Raw genomic sequence first — 14,588 nt, 5'->3', positions numbered from 1 at the left:
ACTGGAGCTAGAATCGTTCATATTAACTAAGTTGACAAAGCCCTTCGTCCCCGTCAACTTAGTAGGCCCACAAGTCAGCCTCCCAGCAAGGTGGGTCCCAGCTAGCCGGGGGAGTATTCATTTTTTGTGCGTAATAAGGAGGCACTTCCGGTGGGTCCGAGCTGACAGTGGGGGGAACGGTTTTTCGCGAAATACGGTGGCCCGTCCGGTGGGTCCCAGCAGTCAGGGGGAAACGATTTTTTTCGCAAAATACTGGTGGCCCGTCTGGTGGGTCCCTGCTGTCAGGTGGAGGAATCATTATTTTCCGCGTAATAAGGAGGCACTTCCTTGCTGCCGCCGTGGACCCAGCTGTCAGCCTCTCCACGTACAGTCCACGTCCGATGGAAGTCGTTCCTTCCACGTTGACCACATCGCGCCGGGAGCACCAGGGCGGTGGACGACGACGAGGCCTAGGAAGGGGACGATGCGGAGCCGGTGAAGACGCGGCAGTGGATGCCCATGCGGAGAGGAGTATGAGGGTTCACTCGTTCGGCTGCGGTGTGAGGCTGTCATCGACGCAGGGCCTGGCCAGCGATGGGAATAGTAGGGGGCGGTGAGGCCTCCACTGCAGCACAGCCGGCCACGGGAGGCAGGAGCAGGCGGCACGACCGGCACTACTTTGGGTGGCTGGAGCAAGAAGACCAGAGGTTGAAGAAGCACTACGACCGTTGGATGGACATCGTACGGTCACTACAGCTAGAATCTTTTATATTGACTAAGTTGACAAAGCCCTTGGTACGTCAACTTAGTAGGCCCACAGGTTAGCTTCCGAAACGGTGCACCCCAGATGTGAGGGGGAGGAATCATTTTTTGGGTGGGTGAAGCTAGAATATCCGAGATTGAAGAAGAAGCACGGTATCCGTTGGATGGACATCCAACGGCCACTGCTGCTAGAACCGTGTGTTGACTATAAGTTGACAAAGCCTTGCATACGCGTCAAATCTGTTTTTTAGGGACGCGTCAACTTAGTAAGGCCAGAAGTGTGTGGCAGAGAACTTATAGCCCATTTGAGATTTGTAAGAATGTGTAGCCCATTTTTGAATTCTAATGGAATTTACTACAACCCATTTATAGTTTGTTAAAAGTACAGCCCATTTTAACCAATCGTTCAAAACAGAATTCAATAAAATTTCCCACATTTTGATGGGATCCGAAATATTTTTATCCCAAAATTTCTAATCAGATTAAATACAATTTCAATATAAATTTATATTACGTAAAAATCCAACGAAACATTGCGCTCACAACAATTAATGAAATTAAAATTTTCAATATCCAAAAATAATATTTTATAAAGTAATCACGTGTTTGGTGCATTTTTTTATAGTTACTGCCCAGTTTTTATAATTACATCTTATTTATTATTTCTTAAAGCCCATTTTCTTGTTAAGCCTAATGCATCCCTCCTAGGAAAGATTTGCAGCCCATCGGGGCAGAGAATAACAACTTGACCTTGCCTGGGTATTCCTAAAAAAAAGTATAGCTGGGCTAGCCATTTTCAGCTTGAAAAAAATTAATATCTGGGCTGGATATCTGGCATGGGCTAGACGGGCCACAGCCCGCCCAGTTAATACCTGTAGCGATGTTTTCGTTGTTGTTCAGAGGAGAAAAATTAATATCTAGGCTAAACATCGAAAAACTCTACAGTGCTCACACCTCAAAAACACAAATATTGCTCGAGCTGCTTGGTCCCAGCTGTCGACCACTTCTTGTGCAATTCTCTCGTTTATTGACTAGTACTACATAGGTTGACAATGGTATGGGACTGTGATGTCAGGAAACCAGGGGAAGCAAAAAAATAACTCCAGCGAGCGCTTCCACCTCTGCCTCGTTGTCTCCCGTGGAAACTCCTTTCCTCCTTTTTTTGCTCGGACAAGGACCAATGCACGCAGCACGTCCATGCGGTTATTAGGCAAGAAATAAAAGCGCTTTGCATGCTATGAATTACGATGGCCTGCATGGGTAGCTAATAAGGCATCCTCATAACTGCTGTGATTAAATGTTGTGTTCAGAAGAGAGAAATATTTTTCTTTTCCACCAATCTGCTTGCACCTAGGTCGTGATGCACCTTTTAAGACGACTTATTCACCTAGACAGAGGGAGTATAGTTTTATACATATATATATATATAATAAGGAGGCACTTGCGTACGTAGGCTATGGACCTGGTGGGTCCCCATTGTCATCCTCTCCAAATAAAGTCATCTCCTCGCCCGCACGCGCTTTCCGCCTGAAACAGTCAGCGCCGCCCGCCCCGCTTCCCGGTGCAGGCGATTGCTCCGCCTTCAAACAACACAAGTGACGTCCGTCCGTCCATCTGCCGCCCACATTAATGATACGCGATTGCCGAGGCAGCTACTCCGGCGCCACACGTCCATCCCTTCGCCCGCCCACCATTGCTATATAAACTGCTGCGCCGGCCATAGCCGCAGTCATCCGCATCCGTTCCCTTTCTCCTGTCCACACCACTACTGCCCACCATGGCTTCCTCACGCTCTAGCGCTCTTCGGGACGGGCGGACGACGGACCACAAGGAGATGGCAGCCATTGCTGCCGACCGGCTGGCCGGCAGGCAGTCGGAGGACGACGATGTCCCAATGGAGAACATGGTAGTCGATGATCCGGCGCCATCCCCCTCCTCCGTGCCATCCTCACCGGTGCATTGCACCATGACCATCGGCGAGGCCCGTGCCCAATATATGGACACTGTGAGGCAGATGCGTCAGGAGCAGTTCCGGGAGGCGCAGGCCGACGCCGCCTACAACCACCATCTCCTCCAGGAGCATCTGCAGGCAGAGGAGCAGATCGCCGCGGAGCGGGTGGAGAAGGAGGCGCTGCTCAACTCGTACCGCTCCGCTCGCAAGGGCCGCCTCGAGCGCTGGCGGGAGCGCATGCGGGTGGCAAAGGCTGCGGCCGCCTACAAAGAGGCTAGCAAAGAGGGCAATGAAGCGGGCGAGGCGCTATTTGGCGAGACCGAGGACGAGGCAGAGGACAATGCCGGCTCCGATGAGTCCCCGCTCCGCTGGCGTCGACGAGGCCCCGCGGCACCAACAACGAGGCAGAGGACACCACCGGCTCCGCCGAGGCCCCGCCCCGCCAACAACGAGGCAGAGGACATCGCCGGATCAGCCGAGGCCCCACCCTGCCAGCAATGCGGGGGAGGATTTCCACCGCTCCGCTGAGGCGCCGCCCGCCGGCAACGAGACAGAGTACATCTCCGGCTCCGCCGAGGCCCCACCCCGCTGCCAACGAGGCCGCGCCACACAGAAAACGAGGAAGAGTAGAACACGGTAGGTCGCCGCCGCTCGGGTCCAAGTAAGGCCACCGCTACTACCCTCCTGTTAAAGCCAAGCTAGGCGGGTTGACCATTGACGGCCGGTTAGCTTCTTGGCGGCGACGTGGAGTCGGGGAGTTCTGCTGGAGAATAACGCTGCTTCTACTTAACTGCTGGTGTAGTTGGCTGACTGACACGTGGGCCCAACAGGCCACATGTCAGTTACGCAACTGCACCTACAGTTAAGTCACTGAAGCTTCTGTTCGGCTCAGCGGGACACAGGTGGGTAGCTTCGGTTAATTAATTATACCTCCAGCGCACCCTTTTTTAGTTGACGAATGTATGAAATGTAATGAAATCTGGCATGTTTATATGAAATCCGACCATGTATGAATGAATTTATTTCGATTAGTTCGAATTCCTGTATCACTGGCATTGGATGAACATGCAAAACAATATGTACTAGCATTATTCCCAGGGTGATCACCTCGTTTGCAGCAGTTTCACATGTACTCCCTCCGGTCCTTTCTAGTCTGCATACAAGTTTTGTTTGCAGTCAAAGTATCTCTACTTTGACCAATCTTATACAAAAAAGTATGCACTTTCACAATGTGCGAAGTAAAAAGGAACAGAAGGAGTACAAAGAGTTTGAGCGGGTTTTTAACGTTTATGTACATTGCAATCAAACACACAGGCCTGGCAATTCATAGAGAACATTCAAAACAATCGATGATTATGCATCTCAGTGACTCACATGTCAGAGGCAATATTTACTTCACAACTAAAGAATAAAGAAAAAATTAATCGACGATGCTGATAGCAAGGGCGTCCCATTCGAAAATATCAAACGCATGTCTTGCTAAAATCAATGAGCAAAATTTGACAAGGTTGTCCCATTCCAAAATATCAAATGCCTATGATTGTGGAATGGGCAGGGTTTGCCATCAGTTCGGACATTGACATGGCACCTCGTGCTAAATAAACCAGCTGTTCTTTTTGTGCAGTTCCACCAAAATCAACCAAATTCGCGCGTAGCTTGTATGATTTCGCCCTTATATGTTGCAACGCCTTGAACTTATCGGCACCTCCTTTCTTGTGGTGGAAATGAATGATTCGATGTATTCGTGAACATTTTGTGCAGTTCCCATTGAAATCAAGCTGAGCACCCCTGTTTGCACAAATACAAAAAAGTGATTAGTATAGAGCAAACTGTACTATGAATTGATAGTTTCAACAGGCACATACATGGTCCATGTAGAGCACAATTTTAGAAAAATGGAACTCACCAGAAAGAATCCTAGAACAATATTGTACTCGCGCATCACAGCAAAAAATGGAGATTTTGTCAGTCCTTTTGAGCTGAAGTTAGTTTGGTCTTGTGGGGAGTAATGTAACCATCCTTCAACTGCTCCTTCTGATGATAAGATAGACCTGGCTTCTTCATCCTGACATAATCGGAACTAATCACTTCACGTACTCCATATTCTTCTTCAGAGGAAGATGATCCTGTTGTTGCAAAGACAAGAGGACTACTAAATGCTAGCATCACTGTTTGCTCGAAAAAAAGGAAAGGAAATATTTAAAACAACACAGATGAAGCACTTCTCAAGGACAATACCACTTTTTCATGACAGCACTGGGAGTTGATTTTTGTTTTTCTTCCCCTTCATCACTTGGTTCAATAACAAACAAGCTTCGCCTTTAATGTAAGATTTGGCATGTCAATTAGGGAGCACAAGTATAGTACTAAACTTAATTTTATGATGAAAGTGGCAAAATATAGGCCATCAGTTGTGAAATATCCTTATCTTACCTCAATGGGATATTACGGTGCACATACAGATTGGAAGTCTTGTCTCCATTTGTGCAGTTCACTAAAATCAAGCAACATTATCGTACAAGTAGCACAACATATGAATGCACACTGCAGAATCATGTGAAAGAAGGCTAGTACTGACCTCTCATGATGCGGAATTCAAACAACTCACAAGAAGAAGATCTGAACCAAATTCACCTTAACGGATAGGAAGTAAGATCTCTTCTTGTGCAGTTCCACTAAGATCAAGCAATCAAGCAACATTATCGGTGTGACATTTTGGTTGAACTGCACAAAAAACTCTTAAAACAAAAGTGTTTTGTGTACTGCAACAAAAGGTCACAATGGCAATGAGGTGAAGCAGATAACCCTGTTTACACAGAGGTGCAAAGGAAACAATTAGTGGTCAATAACGGTGGATGACACAGAAGCCAACAAAAAGAAGCATCTACCTTATCTAAATGGGAAAGAAAGCAAGACAGTAGCATTTCTCAAACGGTGGCATTGATTAATATTAACATAGAGATTATATTAACAATAAAATTCGTTAAACATGTAATTTGCTTTTAACTGTGGCATTGCATCAATTTTCCAGCGGCATTATTAGAGGGTGTTTGTTTACAGGGACATTTTGGTGTAGGGACTAAAAAAACTCCGTGTCAGTTCCATCTAAACCAAAGAGGAGGGACTTTTAGGGACTAAAAGTGGGCATTTGGGACTAAAGAAAGAAGACCCCGAGGGAGTCTTTTTGGGACTTTTTCCAACAGTTGCCCCTGCCACGCATCGCACCTTGTCTCTATTAGTTCATTACTAGGGGTAACATGGTCTTTTAGCATGTCATTTAATAACCTCTAGTCCATGTTTAGTCCCTGCAACCCAGCAGGTAGGGACTAGGAAGCTTTTAACCAAACAGGGCCTTAGATTAACAACAGCTAATGAGTTGCACAAGACAGTGGACGCACCAGCACCATGTGCATCTACCGATGTACTGTGGTCATGCACAATCTGTTGCAACAAAGAACAAGCAACCAAGGAGCATATTTGTGTTGGTCCCAGTTTTGTTATCTTTAGACGCCTTTCCCTATGTGAGCGCAGCAAATCTAGTCCTGCTCAAACTCTACAGCCTTGTCCCTTCCTTTCCTTTTTGAACTAGTACTTTCGCCCCTTCCTTTCCTCTTTGAACCACGTCCTAGATTTATGCGATACAACTTTCCCCACTACTTTCCCCCATTCCTTTCCTCTTTGAACCACGTCCTAGATTAATGCTATACAACTTTCCCCCTTCATTTCCTCTTTGAACCACGTCCTAGATTCATGCTATATACAACTTTTCCCACTACTTTCCCCCACTCCTTTCCTCTTTGAACCACGTCCTAGATTCATGGTATACATGCAGCTAGAGCAATGCATGTGAAGTAAGTAAGTTATACCTTAAGGTTCTTGGGGCGTGGTTCGGTGGGCGACGGGACGGCGGCGAAGAAGAAGGGGTCGGAGGCCCTCCCGCGCCGCCGCTGGGTGGAAAGTGAACAGCTGCGCCGGTAGTCCCTCGCCGACGGCGACAGCGTTAAGCCTCCTTCCCTTCCCGGCAGACGGATCCTGCCGGCTCTTTGAGCAGCAGTGAGGGGAGAGAGAGGCCAACTAAGTCTTGTTTAGATCTGGAGAGGGCGAGAGAGTGTGAAGAGAGCAACTACAAGCGTTGAGGATCCAGCGGGAGAGGGCGAGAGAGTGAGCGAACAGGCTAACCAGCTACACAACCCTCCCATTATGTTCAACGAGAGGGAAATAACCTTTTATACATTCCTGCATTCGTGTGACAAGCATGCCGTGTTTTTTTGTGTGTGGGAGTCATTGGGATTTCAATCATAATCGTGTCATGTGGCTTTGGTGGTAAGACTATCCACAGTGGTGCAGAAATAATGCAGCCTTAGTCACCTTACCTCTCTCCATGTAGTACGTTGGGTCCCACCAGTCAGAGGGTGAAACAAACAAATTAATAAGAAAAATTAAAAGCGCCAGCGGTGTATCTTACCTCACACATCTCGCTACTGCTCGGGAACACTGTCCAATTGATCCCTCTATTCGCTCACGTACTATTTTAAGTGAATCCTTATTATAACATGCACACAAATTTTGGCCACTTGTATTCGACTTAAGTCAGTGTGCCACCGTATCTCCTATACTTACTACTCCCTCCGTCTAGGTGTAATAAGTCACGTTAGAAGGTGCAACGGGACCAAGGTGCGTGCGTGCGTGTGTGTGTGTGTTAGAGAGAGCGACAGATCGACCTACTCCTACAAAGAGATGTTGTGTAGTGTACGATTTTAGCCGCGAGAGTCGGTGCATCCTCTCGTTTCCGGGCGTGTCCAGTAGGGACATGCGGACAGCTGCCACGCCCGCTCCTGACCAGCCTGGCCCACCCAAAGCCCCTCCATCGCCCGCGCGCGCTTCCCGCCTGAAACGGTCAGCGCCGCTCCAAAGAATCGGTGCCGCATTCATGCCCAGGCAGAGCGGACGCGACCTCTCACTAGCGCAAGAGTGATGGTCGCTTCATCCGTCCAACTTACTGCTGGGTCTATGTGATTTGACGGCTCATTGGTCTTTATTACTGAGGTGGTAGGACTGCTGGATGTCCCACGCTTTCGGCGAAAGGAGGTATACTACTACTAGATTACAATTTTCTCCATTCTTACAGCGGAGGCGTGCAAGAGCAGTTAAAACACGCAGGCTCAGTGATTACATGGCCCACCTCACACTATCACCGTGCGACACCTAACTCTTTACATAGTACTCCCTCCGTTCCTAAATATTACTAGATGAGTCCCTGCGCGTTGGCGCGGAACAACGGTATATCTCTCTGCGCAAAATTATTGATTTCATAGAACAAAAAAAACTCTATAACCGCATGACAAATGTGGTAGCCAAACTAAATAAACTCCCATCATCATTTAGATCATCCCACGTAAGGAACAAAGATCAGCCAACTCCTGGACTCCTACTGCATAATGGGATTATATTTTTCTTTTTGACATGTTAATGGGACTTAAAAGCTCACTTACATGCATGCTACCGGTGCATGCTTGCATGCAGACATGTTGATGTGATTTAAAACCCACTCACATGCATGTGGCACGGTATTTCTGCATGCTTGCATGTGGCTTAGTGCAGAGCCTCTCAACGTCAAGATCAGACGACTATTATGGACTGATTTACTTCATCTAATGGCTACATCAATTTTGATGACGTGGCTCAATGAGAGGATAGAGAATTCCTAGTAGTGGGGGCTAGCTATTACTAGTAGATATAAGTCTTTGTAGAGATTCCACTACATACGAAACAAAATGAATGAATCTACACTTAAAATGCATCTATATACATCCGCATGTGATTCATGGTGAAATCTCTACAAAGACTTATATTTAGGAACGGAGGAAGTACTAGTATAGTACGTACTGTAATTTATCAGCGAGATAAATTTGTACAATGCTATGAAGCTTCCAGCTTCTGTTACATGTATCTTGCATCCAAGGTTGCCCGTTGCAACATTTCATCAAATACAAAGGAGACTAACATGCATGCTATTGCATCTCAATGATTGACAGATCATAGCAAATATGTACTCCCTCCGTTCCAAAATAACTTTCTCAACTTCGTGCAAACTTTAGTACAAAGTTGTACTACTAGTAAAGTTGACACTTATTTTGGAACAGAGGCAGGTAAAGAAAAAAACGACCCATGCAGTCCCTAGCCCTTGAACCGTGAACCCTGACCAAGCTTCAATTTGCTGGCAACGTTCGAGCTTCCTAATAAATGAAGTTTGCAACCTTTTGACTATCGGATCATTTTGTGCAATTTCACCAAAATCGAGATGAGCATCCCTATGGCAAAGAAATTGAACAAGCGTGATTAGAATAAGATTACTGGGACTAGTTGATGAGACATAAACTCATCACAAATACAGTACGTAGAAGCCAGTAGAGGAATGTGCGGGGCAAAGAAGTAGAGAAATATCCACAGGGAGTGATGTGGGCAGCTAGAGCAGTGGTGCAAGCCGGCTGTAAAGGGAGTTGTACCTGAGGGATGTAGTGTTGGAAATATACCCTAGAGGCAATAATAAATTAGTTATTATTATATCATATTTCATTGTTCATGATAATCATTTATTATCCATGCTAGAATTGTATTGAAAGGAAACTCAGATACATGTGTGGATACATAGACAACACTATGTCCCTAGTAAGCCTCTAGTTGACTAGCTCGTTGATCAATAGATGGTTACGATTTCCTAACCATGGACATTGGACATCGTTGATAATGGGATCACATCATTAGGAGAATGATGTGATGGACAAGACCCAATCCTAAGCCTAGCACAAGATCGTGTAGTTCGTATGCTAAAGCTTTTCTAATGTCAAGTATCATTTCCTTAGACCATGAGATTGTGCAACTCCCGGATACCCTAGGAGTGCTTTGGGTGTGCCAAATGTCACAACGTAACTGGGTGTCTATAAAGGTACACTACAGGTATCTCCGAAAGTGTCTGTTGGGTTGGCACGAATCGAGACTGGGATTTGTCACTCCGTGTAAACGGAGAGGTATCTGTGGGCCCACTCGGTAGGACATCATCATAATGTGCACAATGTGACCAAGGAGTTGATCACGGGATGATGTGTTACGGAACGAGTAAAGAGACTTGCCGGTAACGAGATTGAACAAGGTATCAGGATACCGACGATCGAATCTCGGGCAAGTATCGTACCGATGGACAAAGGGAATTGTATACGGGATTGATTGAATCCTTGACATCGTGGTTCATCCGATGAGATCATCGTGGAGCATGTGGGAGCCAACATGGGTATCCAGATCCCGCTGTTGGTTATTGACGGGAGAGTTGTCTCGGCCATGTCTACATGACTCCCGAACCCGTAGGGTCTACACACTTAAGGTTCAATGATGCTAGGGTTATAGGGAAAGTATGTACGCGGTTACCGAATGTTGTTCGGAGTCCTGGATGAGATCCCGGACGTCATGAGGAGTTCCAGAATGGTCCAGAGGTAAAGATTAATATATAGTAAGTATGGTTTTGGCCATCGGAAGTGTTCCGGGCATCACCGGTAGTGTACCGGGACCACCGGAGGGGTCCGGGGGTCCACCAGGTCGGGCCACCAGCCCCGGAGGCCTACATGGGCCAATAGTGGGAAGGGACCAGCCCCTAGGTGGGCTGGGGCGCCTCCCACCAAGGCCCAAGGCGCCTCCAAGAGGGGAAGAGGGCAAACCCTAGGGCAGATGGGCCCTAAGGCCCACCCTAGGTGCGCCTCCCCCTCTCCCCCTTATGGCCGCCACCCTAGATGGGATCTAGGGCTGCCGCACCCCTTGGGGTGGGAACCCTAGGTGGGGGCGCAGCCCTCCCTCTCCCCCTATATATAGTGGAGGCAAAGGGGTAGGCCAACATACGATTCAATCTCCCTGTTGGCGCAGCCCTACCCCTCTCCCTCCTCGTCTCTCGTAGTGCTTGGCGAAGCCCTGCTGGAGTCCCGCGCTCCTCCACCACCACCACACCGTCGTGCTGCTGCTGGACGGAGTCTTCCCCAACCTCTCCTTCTCCCCTTGCTGGATCAAGGCGTGGGAGACGTCACCGGGCTGCACGTGTGTTGAACGCGGAGGTGCCGTCCGTTCGACACTAGGATCATCGGTGATTTGGATCACGACGAGTACGACTCCATCAACCCCGTTCACTTGAACGCTTCCACTTAGCGATCTACAAGGGTATGTAGATGCACTCTCCTTCCCCTCGTTGCTTGATTACTCCATAGATTGATCTTGGTGATGCGTAGAAAATTTTGAATTTCTGCTACGTTCCCCAACAGTGGCATCATGAGCTAGGTCTATGCGTAGTTTCTATGCACGAGTAGAACACAAGTTGTTGTGGGCGTCAATTTTGTCAATTTGCTTGCCGTTACTAGTCTTATCTTGATTCGGCGACATCGTGGGATGAAGCGGCCCGGACCGACCTTACACGTACTCTTACGTGAGACTGGTTCCACCGACTGACATGCACTAGTTGCATAAGGTGGCTAGCGGGTGTCTGTCTCTCCCATTTTAGTCGGATCGGATTCGATGAAAAGGGTCCTTATGAAGGGTAAATGGAAATTGGCATATCACGTTGTGGTTTTTGCGTAGGTAAGAAACGTTCTTGCTAGAAACCTATAGCAGCCACGTAAAAACTTGCAGCAACAATTAGAGGACGTCTAACTTGTCTTTGCAGCATATGCCTTGTGATGTGATATGGCCAAAAGGATGTGATGAATGATATATGTGATGTATGAGATTGATCATGTTCTTGTAATAGGAATCCCGACTTGCATGTCGATGAGTATGACAACCGGCAGGAGCCATAGGAGTTGTCTTAATTTATTTATGACCTGTGTGTCAACATAAACGTCATGTAATTACTTTACTTTATTGCTAAAGAGTTAGCCATAGTAGTAGAAGTAATAGATGACGAGATAACTTCAAGAAGACATGATGATGGAGATCATGGTGTCATGCCGGTGACAACGATGATCATGGAGCCCCGAAGATGGAGATCAAAAGGAGCAAAATGATATTGGCCATATCATGTCACTGTTTGATTGCATGTGATGTTTATCATGTTTTACATCTTATTTGCTTAGAACGACGGTAGCCTAAATAAGATGATCCCTCACTAAAATTTCAAGAAAAGTGTTCCCCCTAACTGTGCACCGTTGCGAAGGTTCGTCGTTTAGAAGCACCACGTGATGATCGGGTGTGATAGATTCTAACGTTCGAATACAATGGGTGTAAGCCAGATTTACACATGCAATACACTTAGGTTGACTTGATGAGCCTAGCATGTACAGACATGGCCTCGGAACACGGAAGACCGAAAGGTCGAACATGAGTCGTATAGAAGATACAATCAACATGAGATGTTCACCGTTGATGACTAGTCCGTCTCACGTGATGATCGGACACGGCCTAGTCGATTCGGATCATGTTTCACTTAGATGACTAGAGGGATGTCTATCTGAGTGGGAGTTCATTAAATAATTTGATTAGATGAACTCAATTATCATGAACATAGTCTAAATTGTCTTTGCAAATATGTTGTAGATGAATAGCTCACGTTGTAGCTCCCTGTTTCAATACGTTCCTAGAGAAAGACCAAGTTGAAAGATATTGTAAGCACTGATGCGGACTAGGTCCATAGTCCGAGGAGTGTCCTCACTACTACACAGAAGGCTTACGTCTTTGATGCACTGCTCGATGTGCAAACCCCTACAACGTCGTCTGTGGATGTTGTGAACACCTGACAGACACATCCTAATGACTACTTGATAGTTTAGTGCACCAGACTTTACGGCTTAGAATCGGGATTCCAATGACGTTTTAAACACCATAGAACATATGAGATGTTCCAAGAGCTAAAATTGGGATTTCAGGCTCATGCCCGTGTTGAGAGGTGTGAGACCTCTGACAAGTTCTCTAGCCAACAAGATGGAGGAGAATAGCTCAACTAGTGAGCATGTGCTCAGAATTTCTGGGTGCTACAATCACTTAAAGCAGTGGGAGTTAAACTTCCAGATAAGATAGTGATTGATAGAGTTCTCTAGCCACTATCACTAAGCTACTAGATCTTCGTGATGAACTATGACATGCAAGGGATGGAGTTGATCCCGGTGCTGTTCGCGGTGCTTATGACCGCAAAAGGTAGAAATCAAGAAGGAGCATCAAGTGTTGATGGTTTAACAAGACCACTGGTTTCAAGAAGGGCAAGGGCTAGAAGGGAAACTTCATGGATGGCAAACCAGTTGCCGCTCCAGTGAAGGAACCCAAGGTTGAACCCAAACCCGAGACTAAGTGCTTCTATTATAAGGGGAACGGTCACTGGTAGCGGAATTACCCCAAATGCATGGTAGATAAGAAGGCTGGCAACTTCAACAAAGTATATACGTGTTATTAATGTGTACCTCACTAGTACTCCTAGTAGCACCTGGGTATTGGATACCGGTTCAGTTACTATTATTGGTGACTTGAAGCAAAAGCTACGGACTGAACGGAGACTGGCTAAGTGCGAGGTGACGATGTGTGTTGGAAGTGTTTCCAAAGTTGATGAGATCACCATCGCACGCTCCATCTGCCTTCGGGATTAGTATTGAACCTAGATAAATGTTATCAGGTGTCTACGTTGAGCATGAATATGATTAGATCATGTTCATTGCAATACAGTCATTCATTTAAGTTAGAGAATAATGGTTATTCTGTTTACATGAATGATACCTTTCATGGTCATGCACCCTATGTGAATGGTTCATTGAATCTCGGTCGTGGTAATACACATGTTCACGCCAAAAGATGTAGAGTTAATAATGATAGTAACACTTTCTCGTGGCACTGCCGCTTAGGTCATATTGGCGTAAGATGCATGAAGAAACTCCATGTCAATGGATGTTTGGAGTCACTTGATTTTGAATCACTTGACACATGCGAGCCATGCCTCATGGGCAGGATGACTAAGACCCCGTTTTCAGGTACAATGAAACGGGCAAGTGACTTGCTGGAAATCATGCATGCTGATGCGTGTGATCCAATGAGAATTGAAGCGTGCGGTGGATATCGCTATTTTCTCATCTTCACTAACGATTTGGGTAGATATAGGTATATCTACTTAATGAAGCACAAGTCTGAAACGTTTGAAAAGTTCAAGCGATTTCAGAGTGAAGTTAAGAATCATCATAACAATAAGATCATCTTCCTACGATCTGATCAAAAGGGGATTTTCTGAGTTATGAGTTTGGCAATCACTTAAGACATTGTGGAATTGTTTCGCAGTTGAAGCCACCTGGAACACCACAAGGTAATGGTGTGTCCAGACGTCGTAATCGAACCTTATGATATATGGTGCGATCTATGATGTCTCTTACCAATCTACCACTATTATTTTGAGGTTATGCATTAGAGACAGCTGCATTCACTTTAGATAGGACACCATATAAGTCCGTTGAGACGACGTTGTATGAACATTGGTTTGGCAAGAAACCAAAGTTGTCGTTTCGTAATGTTTGAGGCTGCGATGCTTAAGGCTTCAGCCGGAGAAGCTCGAACCCAAAGCGGACAAACACATCTTCATAGGATACCCAAAGGTGACAGTTGGGTATACCTTCTATCTCAGATCCGAGGGCAAATTGTTTGTCGCTAAGAACGGGTCCTTTCTCGAGAAGGAGTTTCTCTCGAAAGAATTGAGTGGGAGGAAGATAGAACTTGATGAGGTTGTCGAACCTTTATTTCAACCAGAGAGTGATGCAACACAGAAAGATGTTTTCTGTGGAGCCTACATCTGTTGAGTAGGATGTTAATGATAGTGATCATGAAGCTTCGGATCAAGTTGCTATCGAACCCCGTAGGTCGACAAGGATATGTACTACTCCTGAGTGGTACGGTA

Source organism: Triticum urartu, chromosome 4A (genome assembly GCF_056163025.1).
Source record: "Triticum urartu cultivar PI428250 chromosome 4A, HENAU_Tu73, whole genome shotgun sequence".
In the NCBI taxonomy this organism is placed as follows: Eukaryota; Viridiplantae; Streptophyta; class Magnoliopsida; order Poales; family Poaceae; genus Triticum; species Triticum urartu.
The sequence above is the reverse complement of the archived record's forward strand: the minus strand, read 5'-3'. Positions refer to the sequence as shown.